At 39.0% G+C, this 12421-nt stretch overlaps 1 non-coding gene across 1 annotated transcript; it reads left to right on the forward strand.

The window, feature by feature from the left end:
• The first annotated feature begins 4510 nt into the window (after positions 1-4510).
• LOC141610086 (small nucleolar RNA R71) lies at positions 4511-4617 on the forward strand. The gene has a single exon (XR_012527980.1). It is a non-coding gene; the product is annotated as a small nucleolar RNA R71 (small nucleolar RNA).
• Positions 4618-12421: the final 7804 nt, after the last annotated feature.

The following is a 12421-nucleotide window of genomic DNA, read 5'->3' on the forward strand; positions in this document are numbered from 1 at the left end:
ACTAGGCAAAGGACATGATGGATCAAGTAGTCCTTGTCTAACTAAATGAAGGAGGGGTGGATATTGGGCCAAGTAAGCATCTACTCGATCATTATAAGCTTGTTTATGCATCTCTCTCATGAGGAGAGTCATGTAATCGTTGCCCACTTCAACATATTCGGGTTTGAACTCTTGATATTTGAATGGGTAAGGTGGTGTGACAATGGAGGAGGAGGGCTCTTCAATCTCGCCCCTTTGTTGACGGATGATGTACTCGGCGCCCTTGGAGAGTGGAAGAAGGTAGTTTGTTCGATGAGCACTTAATCGGCATATCTTGGAAGGCAAAGTGAAAGATCTAGCATCATTGGTTAGTCACCCATAGTTGGTGTCAAGAGAGTTATGCTTGACCCACTTATACTTGTAAATCATGGCGTCCATGTCAATGATATGGCCCCCTTTGATCACCACATAGGTGTTATCCTTGTTGAAATTTGCGTCAAAGTGCTTGGCCAAGAGAGTAACTAGACCTCCATTTACAATATGAGCGGTGCCTTCCTTGCCACAATCAACATTAAGCCATATTTCCATCAAAAGCCTTAGAGCATTGTAGGGCTTAGTGAATTCCCTTCCGACATTTAAGGCCGACCCAAGTAGAACACAATCAAGCTTTGTGAAGTGATTAGTGCCTTTTATTTCTATTATAGTATTCCCGATGACCTTGTGCCACACTCTAATGCCCAGATGGTGGACTAATAGAGCGCGACAAGCATGAAAGCTCACAAATTTCTTCCCGGAAATCGCCTCCCAAAGAGGAGCGGGGTCATACTTTTCGGGCATCTTGTGGTAATATGGTGTATCACTAAGGCCTAATACATTACTCAAAACATCAAAGGTGATGCGCCTATTCACATTCGCAAGACGAAACTCGATGTATTCTTTAGTCTCTACCTTAGTCACTTTCAATGAACTTAAGAATTCCAAGGTAAGGGAGGGGTATGTCAATTCTCTTATGGTGAACAATTTACCCAAACCCATGACTTCAAAGAAGGGTTTTGTTTGTTCAAGGACACCCAATTTGTTCAAGGCATTTTCACAAATGAATTTGGTGGGCAAAATGGCTTTCTTAGCATACTTGGCAAATGTATCCCTATGGGAGTTGGAAATGAAAATTACCTCTGGATAGTTGGATAATTGAGCGATTTCCGGAGTTGTTGTTGTTGTTGATTCCAAGGGAGGATCTTGTTGTTGTTGAACTTCCAAGTTTGCACTAGAAACCACCATAGCCATTGAAGCTTTCTTTGCTTGAAGGCTTTGTTGCCTTTTCGAAAGTGTCTTTGCCTTGAGTGCCTTTGTTGCTCCTTTTGTTCTTGCCATTGTTGATTACACCAAGAAAAGATTGAAAATCTTCAATTTCTAATTATACCCAAATCGATTTAAGATGAAAGGATTTGTCTTTGTATTTCAAAAATCGACTCAAAGGTTGAAGATTTTGGTGCTTGGATTGATTATTGTTGCAAAAGGAGTGATTAATTGTTGTTGTAAGGAAGTTTGAATTTGATTTTGTTGAATTTGGTTGAGGAAATCTTGTTTTTAGTGATGGAGAGGATGAGGGTTTTGGGGTTTATGGGTAGTTTTTGAATGAATGAATGAATGAAATGAATGTGGGAAGGTGTATTAAAACACCCGAAAAATTCAAAACGGCAGGGGGAAGACGAGCGGATTCCTGTCGGGAAGCTCGGATTCTGCTAAAATTGGCTTCAGGAAAACTCGCCAAAAGACGAGCGTCTTTCAGTGAACACGAGCGGATTCTGATTGTGGGACGAGCGACTTTCCTCAAAGACGAGCGAATTCTCTTACAGGAACTTTTCATAATCTGCACTGGCAGAAAGACGAGCGTCTTTCTACAAAGACGAGCGGCCAGTTTCAGACGAGCGTCTTCTCAGCTTGGACGCTCGGATTCTCTTACAGACCAAAATTTATCATTTTGCAGCTCGTTTAGACGGACGAATTCCTCCACTGATGCTCGGATTCCTATAAGATGACCGGATTACCCTTTAAGCCGCTCGGATTCCTCCTGGTCTACCCGGATTCAGGTCCATCCGTGCACTTGCATAGCCCGTGTCATTTTCATTTTTCAAATCCCGTGTTCTTCATTGTAGGGGCACTACAAAGGCATGAATAGCCTAGGCAATTGCTATCCCCACACTAAGATAAATCACTACACATCAATAAAATCATTAGTCCCTCCCTCACTTCTCTCAAAAATGATGAATATCTTGATCAAGGCATAAAAATCCAAAAATGACAAAAATGCAATGCAAGAATTAAAATGCACGTTAGAGAGTTAGAAATATTTACAAATGGTGGTTTGGAGAGGACTCCACCAAACTCTCTTCCTTAGTGAGATGTCATGGGGGCATGTTCAAGGTGTTGTTGATGTTGCTCAACACCTTAAAGAAGTAGTCAAAAGCTTGTTCATTATCATGATAAAGATCCTCAATAGATCTTTGCACTTGTTGTCCTTCATGTTGGTCTTGATCGATAGCATTACCAATATAGGGATTGAAAATCCCTTCAAACTCATTTTCCCAAAGACCACAAACTTCGTATACTTGATCATTAAAAATCTCTTGAGTTGATAGAGACAACTCTCCTCCTTTCTTGATTTGGCCAATGAGGCCATCCTCTTCACTTGTCATGGGTGAGCTTTTCAAGCTCTCTTTGTTACAATTCACTTGCTCTTTTGATGGAGCATCATCAATTTTCTTTTTCCATTGAAATTCCGACTTCTTCCTATCATCCTTCCGGCTATAATGATCAACCATAAAACATGGTTCATGCAAACGGGGCGCTCTCATGGTTTTGTCAAGATTTAAAGTTATGCTCTCATCTCGCACTTCTAGAGTGAGCTCTCCATGCTTCACATCTATCACCGCACCCGCGGTGTGCAAGAAAGGTCTACCTAGAATGATTGGAATATTGGAGTCTTCTTCCATGTCAACAATGACAAAGTCCACCGGGATTTGAAAAACTTTCCAACTCTTACGGGAACATCTTCCCATATCCCTAATGGTGTCTTCGTCGATCTATCGGCCATTTGTAGTGTGATATTGGTGCATTTAAGCTCTCCCATCCCTAACCTTTTACTTACCGAATACGGCATAACACTCACACTAGCCCCTAGATCACATAGGGATTTGTTGATCGTTGTGTCGCCAATGGTACACGGTATTGAGAAGCTTCCCGGATCTTTAAGTTTCGAAGGTGAACTCCCTTGAAGGATTGCACTACTCACCTTAGTGAAGGCGATAGTCTCAAGCTTCCGGATCGACTTCTTTTTCGTAAGGATGTCCTTCATGTACTTTGCATAGGCCGGCACGTGATTGATTAATTCCGTGAAAGGAATCAAGACTTCCGAATTCTTCACAATTTCCATAAATTTTCTAAGTTGGTCATCAAATTTGGGCTTAGCTTGACGACTTGGAAAAGGAAGTCTAATCACAATGGGTTCCTTCTCCTTGGCCTTGTCTTCATTTTTCTTTGAAACTTCTTCTTTTGATGGTTCTCCATCCTTGGAGTTTTGCACAACTTCTTCTTTGTCACTAGCTTCCACAACTTCATCCTCAACTTGATTCTTTGGTGCTTCATACCTTGTACCACTCCTCAAGTGAATGGCACTAACCATTTCATGTCTCAGAGGATTACTTTGAGGTGGTAATTGCCCCTTTTGTCTTTGTGAGCTTGAAGATGCTAGTTGAGTCAATTGGGTTTCCAACATTTTGGTGTGGGCTAGGATGTTGTTGATGGTGATTTCCTTTGCTTGACTATCCTTTTGCATTTGGGTGAAAAACTCTTGTTGATTCTTTTGCATTTGGAGGACCGCTTTTTGAACATCAAAACCTTGGTCATTTTGTTGATTGTATGGAGTTTTATTTTGGCAACCTTGGTTTTGGTTGTAAAAGGGTCTTTGATTTTGGTTTCTCATGGGAGGTGGGGTGTATGTTGGTTGAGGGTTTTGAACATTTTGGCTTTTGTATGAGAGATTTGGGTGGAATTTGGTGTTTTCATTGTAATAATTTGAATAAGGGGTACCACTCTTGTATGCTTGAAAAGCATTAACTTGTTCATTTGTTCCCTACATTCACTTTGGTCATGTCCCAAAGTTCCACAATTCTCACATATCCCACTTGGGATTGATGAAGATGCCGTCATGGCATTAACATGATGCTTTGGTGATTTTGAGGCTTCTTCAAGTCTAGCCATAGCTTTTTCGAACTTCAAATTAATACTATCAATGTGAGCACTAACTTGAGCACCCAATTGAGTAATAGAGTCCACTTCATGCTTTCCTCCTCTAGTAGCCTTGCGAGGTCTACTATATTGTGAATTATGGACCGCTATTTCCTCAATCTTGTTCCAAGTTTGATTATCGTCAACTTCGGTGAACATACCATTTGATCCCATGTTGAGAATGTTTATTGAGTCTTCATAAAGACCATTCCAAAATTGTTGTACCAAGAACCACTCACTAAGTCCATGATGAGGACATGAGCGACAAATTCCCTTGAACCGCTCCCAAGCTTCATACAAAGATTCTTCATCTCTTTGCTTTAAGCCCGTAATTTGAGCTCTTAGCATGTTAGTCTTTTCCGGTGGGTAGAACTTTTTGTAGAAAGCTAGAGCCAATTTCTTCTAAGAGTCAATTCCGAGAGTAGCCTTATCAAGGCCTTTCAACCATTGTTTTGCGGTGCCAATTAGAGAAAAAGGAAATAAGACCCATCGAATTTTGTCTTGAGTTACACCGGTTTGAGAAATCGCATCACAATAGTCACAAAAAGCCTCCTTGTGAGAGTGAGGGTCTTTACTAGGCATCCCCCCAAATTGGCTTCTTTCGACTAATTGGATAAATGCGGATTTGGCAATGAAATTTCCGGTTAAGTGTTGTGGTGTGGGAGTACCATTGGGTAGGTTCTCCTCGGTTGGTACGGAATGTGATGAAAATTTAGGCATTGTGAGTTGATTTTGTGTTGGGTTCTCCTCACCTTCTCTTGCAAAAGGGTTGACAAACTCAATAGCGTTTGGTTGAATATCTACAACCTCACCAATACCTCTCAAAGTTCCTCTAGCAAGTCTTCTATTGTTTGTCAAAGTTCTTTCAATTTCGTGATCAAAGGGTAACAAGTTAGCTTGTGATCTTCTAGACATGCAAAATATCAAACAACTCGAAAATAATTAGAACAAACCTTGAGGAGTTTTGCTTCCCCAAGGCGAAGAAAGACACAACTAATAACAATCTAAGAAAATCTAAATCAAGTTAACACCGTCCCCGGCAACGACGCCATTTTTGGTCGTACTCACTTGGGAGGTTTAGTTTTCGGTAATTGTCGTTAGGAGCACCTAGACCAAAACAATATTTATAACTCCACAAACAACTCTACCATTAGTAAAGAGGCAAGTAAAGGTCGGATCCCAAGGGACAGATATTGAAGTGAGATTTTCAATTGCAAGTAGCGGTGTCTAGGGGTGTCACAATTTGGGGTTGGAATAGAAGATCAATAACTAAATAGCAATGAAAGTAAACAAGCAAGATGATTAAAAAGGGATGTAGACAATTGATAAAAGGCACTAGGGTGTCATGGGGTCATAGGGGATTCATGGGAATTGATCATACAAATATATTCTCAAATTATAAGCAAGCAATTATTGTTGTGATGGATCGAGTTGGTTTATATCTTACAATCCTAGGAGAGTTTGGGTCCCGGAGCCGAATCGATTAGATTGTACAACACCTACAAGTCGACTTAATCTTCCCTACTCAAGTATATGTATGGTCTAATGAGACTCGAGTTGGTTTATGTCTTACAAGTCTCATTGAAAAGGTAGGTGGTGGGTAAAAAATTCAAGGATTCATAGGCTCGCATTTCATCAAACATAACATGTGCATAAGTTGAGATCACAAGAGGCAAGAAAATAAACTATGAAAACATATTGAATTAAGCATGAATCATCCCCATGTTGGTTTCCCCTAATTACCCGTTAACCCTATTTAAGGAAACTACTCACTCATTATCATGTTGAACATGCTAGCAAGGTTGTCAATCATACCAACAAAGTAAAACATGATAAATAAATGAAGATGATTAAAAATAATTAAAAAGGGATTAAGAGAATTATACCTACTAATGATTCCAATAATAAAGCAAAGAATAATAGAAGTACTTGATGATTGATTGGAAGGTTGTCAATCTCCCAATAATAACCCAAATAATCTTCAATTACCCAAAATAAAAGATGAACAAAAGATAGATTAAGGAAATGAGATTTGTATTAAGACTTGATTAAAAGTTGATTATAAGATTAAAGAGAGATTAGATTGATATAAACTACACTAAAGATTGATAAGAAGAACATGATTATCTAATTAGACTAATGGGGTATTTATAGTGGGGATTAGGTACACAAATTAGGGTTTACTAAGGCTTAAATGACGATTAAGTCCTTGAGGAATCGCTCCTCTCAGAAAAATATGCGAGTCTCCTTTTTGCTAGTCTTTCCGAGGTATGCGCATCCTTCATAGAACAAGAAGAAAACGAAATAGCTGTAACACAATCCGAGCGTCCAGGGCACGAGACGAGCGGATTGTGGGTCTTTTGGACGAGCGGATTCTTGGGCTGGATGGGCGGATTGTGGCGGTTTTGGACGAGCGTCCCTCTGAGGAAGACGCTCGGATTCCCTGTCTTGGACGGGCTTCCAGAGGGCAATCCGCTCGGATTCGGAGTCAGCTTCCTCCTTTCTTCTTTTCTTCCTTCTTCTTCATACAATCCTTGAGGATTTCGTCGGGGATGCAAGGATCTTTTCTCATCATTCCCCATCTACTACAATATGTACAAAGGCCTTCTAGTCTTGTCTTCTCTTTGATGCTTGGTCATTGAATTCAATCAATTTAGCTCCATTTTGCCATGAAAATGCAAGGTTTGCACTCGTTTCCTACCAAGGGATCAAAACCTCAAAGAATATGCAAAACAAAGGACTAAAGACAATAAATGACCCAAATATGCACTAAAAAGCATGGAACAAGGCTAATTCGGGGACTAAATATGCTCAAATAATGGTTACATCACCTACTCGGCCGAGTCATGCCAAAACGAGCTGCAACTATCTTAAACATACTTAAACATGCTTTTCTACCTTGATATATACGATGTACCACTACCCTTTTGAAAGCCACATAGTAAACACTTAACATGCTCAACATATTTCATGCTCAAAATCTAACATCGACAAATTCTCAATGCATCTTTCAATTACTGCCATGTTCCACTTCTTTCATCATTTCATCCAACCATTGAACAAGATTCAAGTTACAAGTATTACACACACATGACTCGACATTAAAGAGTTCCCAAGACTCCCTATGTTCATTAGGTTCATTGGTTATAGGTTCCAGAATCGTCGCTCTGATACCCCTTTGTGACACCTCCACATACCAAGGTGCCTTACCAAGACCACCCAAGAATGAGAGACCATCACCATCTTGGTTGCCCGAGGTTAGTATATCAATGTTACTTATCCAAAACATAATTATTAAAGTATAAATGATTAACTAGTTACATAGTTCCAAATCCAAAAACCAAAGTACATGTGTCTAGTGTTCAACAACTAAAACTGAAAACCAAAAGCTCTTGACAGTGGCAGCTAGACTCGAGTGTTGACTCCCCTTGACAACCCCATAGCTAAAGCACATCACCACCTGTCACAATCTGCTCACCATCCTGAAGGAAAAGTAGATCTATATACTCAACATATTCATATATGTTTTATGTTAATTTAATCATAAAATTAATTGGTGATCTTATGCATGCAAACTATAAACAATTTAAAGAAGAAATCCCTATCTTACATTGGTATTTCGGTTTATTTGGGCACAAGAGAGATCTCCTTCTCTCTTGTTCTTGTGCTTTCCTCAATGGATGAACTAGGATCCAAGTATAGGATCCCTCCCAAAGTATAATACCCAAAGGAAACTCTTAATTAAATTAATATTATGTATACTAGAACAATATTAATTTAGCATAAAAATTGACCCAAAATATTTGGTTTTTGGTCTCCTAAAACCGGTTAAGAGAAGGAGGAAGAGGAAAGTATTTTATCTTTCTAAAAGTTCTTATTTTAGATGATGAATGAATAATACAATACACCAATATGTTATGTAGTGTATATCATAAAATATAAGGCAAAAACCCTTGGTTTTTCCTTGTGTAAAACCGGGTAAGAAGGGAAGAGAGGGGAGCCAATGCATGCTTGAGTTTGTCTTCACAATGACAAATAGGTTTTGCATGGCTAGTTTTTAGGTAATGATCATGTTCTCCACTAATATAATCAACACAATATTAGCCTAATTCTCCTCTTAATTTTGGCACTCATAGATAATATGACTCCATATTATCTTTGTCAAAATGTCAATTTGTCTTATATCACATGTCATATGTTACATAAATTTGTTATGTATTTTTAACATATTAAAAATCAACGTATTAATAAAAATACGTCATGTACAAAAATCGACTTAGCAATTCATAATTACTTGTACCAAAATGTTTTACCAATTTATAAATCACAATAACTTGTATTTATAATAATTCATTCAATTTCAATTGTTTCCTTAAACAATAATTTCATCTGAGTAATGAAACAATTCGATTACTCAGACCATATCTCATTTAATCAAATTTCAATGAGACACGTAAATATTACTTCCAAAATTGTCCGTCAATTTTAAATATTTTAATTGACCTGTATCTTCATACGATCAATTAAATGATCAATTAAGAGTGTTGCCCTTTAGGTATGACCTAGGGGATCAACTGATCACCACCGTCGTACGACAGTAATGTCAAACTCTAGTCAGCCAATCATTACCGATATGTGTGGACCAGTTGATAGTAAAAATTACTTCCCAATTGTATTCTTTATAATGAGACTTAAACATGTGATCATCATGATCAACAGTTGTGATCGCTTTATTGTCGGAGGACACATATTCCAACACATCCCCGAATGGATCACCACGGATTTTACAAAACAACAACGGGGTCAGTTATTGTATGACGAAAATAAGACAAGTACAGAAAAGAAAACTACTGATCATCACACCTCCAACTCTCGATCTCACATAGTAACTGACTACACACTAATGTGTGTAGCTCTGCCAGATTACCCATCGCAACAGGTAATCCACACCGCCAGTGAGGGACCGCAGCCAATCCCCACCAAATCCCCGCTCATCAACGAGCGATAACCCTGTTCATTAATGTGCACATCCCCTCCTGTGGCGGGTTCCACAGAGGGCGAAACTACGGCGTGAAGCCACTCCCGCAAGTGACTCCACTCAGCCGAGGACCCGCCTTGCGAACATCATCAACAACCATCACATCACCAGCGTCAACTCCGACACACCAACAAAGATCAGCAGATAAACAATTATACAACAATACAACCATAAACCTATAATGATTAAACATTAAACCGAGTAGGGAAACCCTACCTTCGCACAACTACAATGAGACACAAGTAAGGCAATCTAGAACGGCTCCTCTACGAAGTCCTCACCTAACAATAATCACATAAACTCCAATTACAATATGCAAAACCCCCTTTTCCCCCTAATTCATAAATTAAGACAAACCCTAAAAGATTAATCAATGAAACTAATGAAATCAAGGACTTACCGACACCAATGATATAATGAATGATGAAGAAGACTTGCTAACAAACCACACACTTGAGAGAGATTTAGAGAGGATTAGAGTTACGTTGAAGTGTTTAGGTTTTGTGAAAAATGATTTGAAACTATTAATCCACGATTATATAACTTTAATCCTTTCTAAATCAAACCGCAGAAATAACACCCGTTAGACCGGATACTCGGTCGAGTATAGAGTATACTCGGCCGAGTATCCTCTACTCGGTCGAGTATTCCCATACTCGGCCAAGTATTCCTGGGCAGTAAACTTTCCAGAAACACACGACATACCTACTCGGCCGAGTGAACCATATTCGGCCGAGTACAGACTTAGGAAAAAACGTAGTATTACATTTAGCAATCCGTAATAATACCGCATACGACCATAAGACGACAAGTAACCACCATTACCACCTATCACAAACAACACGACAACCCTATTACTACTACCATAACCATAATCGGAACTAAAGAAGACGATGATGATGATGTAATACCTATACATAGCATTCCGGCGACAAGACCGCTACCCGACTCATGCTTCCCATCCCCATGGTGTCTCAACTCACAAGGGCTCCAAAAATGATGAATATGGGTGAAGGAGAGAGATGTGACGACAATTAGGTTATGGAGAAAAGAAAAGAAATGATTTTTGATTTCGCGATTCCACGATTTATATCTTACCGCTGAACTCCCGTTACTCGATCGAGTATGGGACTTACTCGATCGAGTGACCTCTACTCGATCGAGTCACCGAGTTACTCAATCGAGCAGCCTCCGCTAGATCGAGCCTCCCAAACCTAAAGGGTTATATGTCACAAGATCGAACTGGTAAGGCTTCCAAAGGTCTAGATCTATGTCTAAGGTCAGTCAACGACGGTCAACGGGTCCCTAACAGGGCGGGTATTATAGTCTTCCCCCCTTAAAAAGAACTTCGCCCCCGAAGTTCAACTCATCATCCCCTCACAACTTAAGGTATACAAAGAACTAAGGTAACTGACGACAACCCATCCCGACAAGAACAAACACAACCATTCCCTTATACCACCCATCTGTTTACGCCCACTACTCATCATCATCATCTACCTTTGCAAACATGATCATCAGATACGACTCCCTACCGAATCATCAACCACGTACCACACACAAAAGGACATACTATCACAACTATTAACTCTACCTTACCATTCTAATTTTAACACTGCACGATTCCATACACCATACATATCATACTCATCTGCCACTACTATTTCATTTACTCATCCAACAATTAATCACTAACAACAATTGATTACTAATCACCAAAGTATAGTAAATTATCAGTCACTTATACAATAATATATTAACATTCATTTAAATCATTTCCACAACATTTATATTACTCAGTAGTGTAACAAATTGAATTTACTCAACAATTTGAACTTAACAATTACGTGCATTAAATTTTAAGCAATAAAATGGAGTGCAATATAATAAACTTTTATCACAGTCTTACTCAAAACACGATATTTTTGTCATAATTGTCATTTTTTCTCATGCGACATTACTCTTCCCAACTAAAAAGAAACTTCGTCCCCAAAGTTCACCTTCAAGACGAGTGACAAATACTTCACGAGATGGTAACTCTACACAATCTTAACAATACGAAAAAAATTTAACACACGTTGAGACCAACAACTATCATATACCTCATTGACATTAGTTAATTAATGTGTATACATGTGCATATACTTTGGGAAAAAAAACGAAAAACGAGTTCATGAAACGCAGTGGCATCAAACTAAATGTGTGTGAAAAATTGCTTACTTGCTTTGTAACATGAATACGCAACACATATCGAGTTCGAAAGTATCATTTACGACGATATAACTTAACCACCGTTTAGAAAGACTAGCAATTAACGAGAAACATGACATCTCACGAAATTAACATAACCACCTTGATAACACATGTGAAGTAATAAAAATGTAGAAGCATGAATACTAAACACGACACAAGATATGAGGAACCAATTCCTCTCACAAGTCCAAAAGAACGGGGTATAGGGCTCAACATGGGGTACTCGATCGATTTGAAGGCACTCGATCGAACCCAGTTATGCATGCATTTTATATAGACCTTTTTGTACTAGTTTTGCATGCATTTCTATGCATTCTGCGTAGTGTTTAGCTACAAATGTCCCATGAATAATCTACTTTGGTTTGTCTTGTATTATTTGCAGGTATGGACCGGAGAGGAGCTTAATCAAGCTTAAAACCTATCCCTATGCATACATTTTGGATATGAGTTGAGTCGGAGCTTGGAAACTACTAGTTTGTGATGCACGTAGAAGTAAGGTAGCTAGGCGAGCAAAGGAAGAGCTTCATAAAACTAGTACCTAATTCAAAGGGCCATATATCTAGTTATACAAACTATAATCCGATGATTCCAACTGGAGATGAAAGAATATCCTCTTAGCCTTCTAACGCCATGAAAATCGCTTTATTCGGACAAGAAACGAAGAAATGGCGGCCGTTTGAAGTTTAGTGCGCGAAGCAGGAATTACTCGCTAAGACCACTCGATTGAGTACTTTATATGTTCGATCGAGTACTTTATATGATAGATCGAGTGATTCACTTACTCGATCGACTACCTTGATTCTTACTATATTCGATCTAGTGCTTTAGTGGTCGATCGAGAGCTTTTGGGGAAGATATCTC

Source organism: Silene latifolia, chromosome 10, assembly GCF_048544455.1.
Source record: "Silene latifolia isolate original U9 population chromosome 10, ASM4854445v1, whole genome shotgun sequence".
In the NCBI taxonomy this organism is placed as follows: domain Eukaryota; kingdom Viridiplantae; phylum Streptophyta; class Magnoliopsida; order Caryophyllales; family Caryophyllaceae; genus Silene; species Silene latifolia.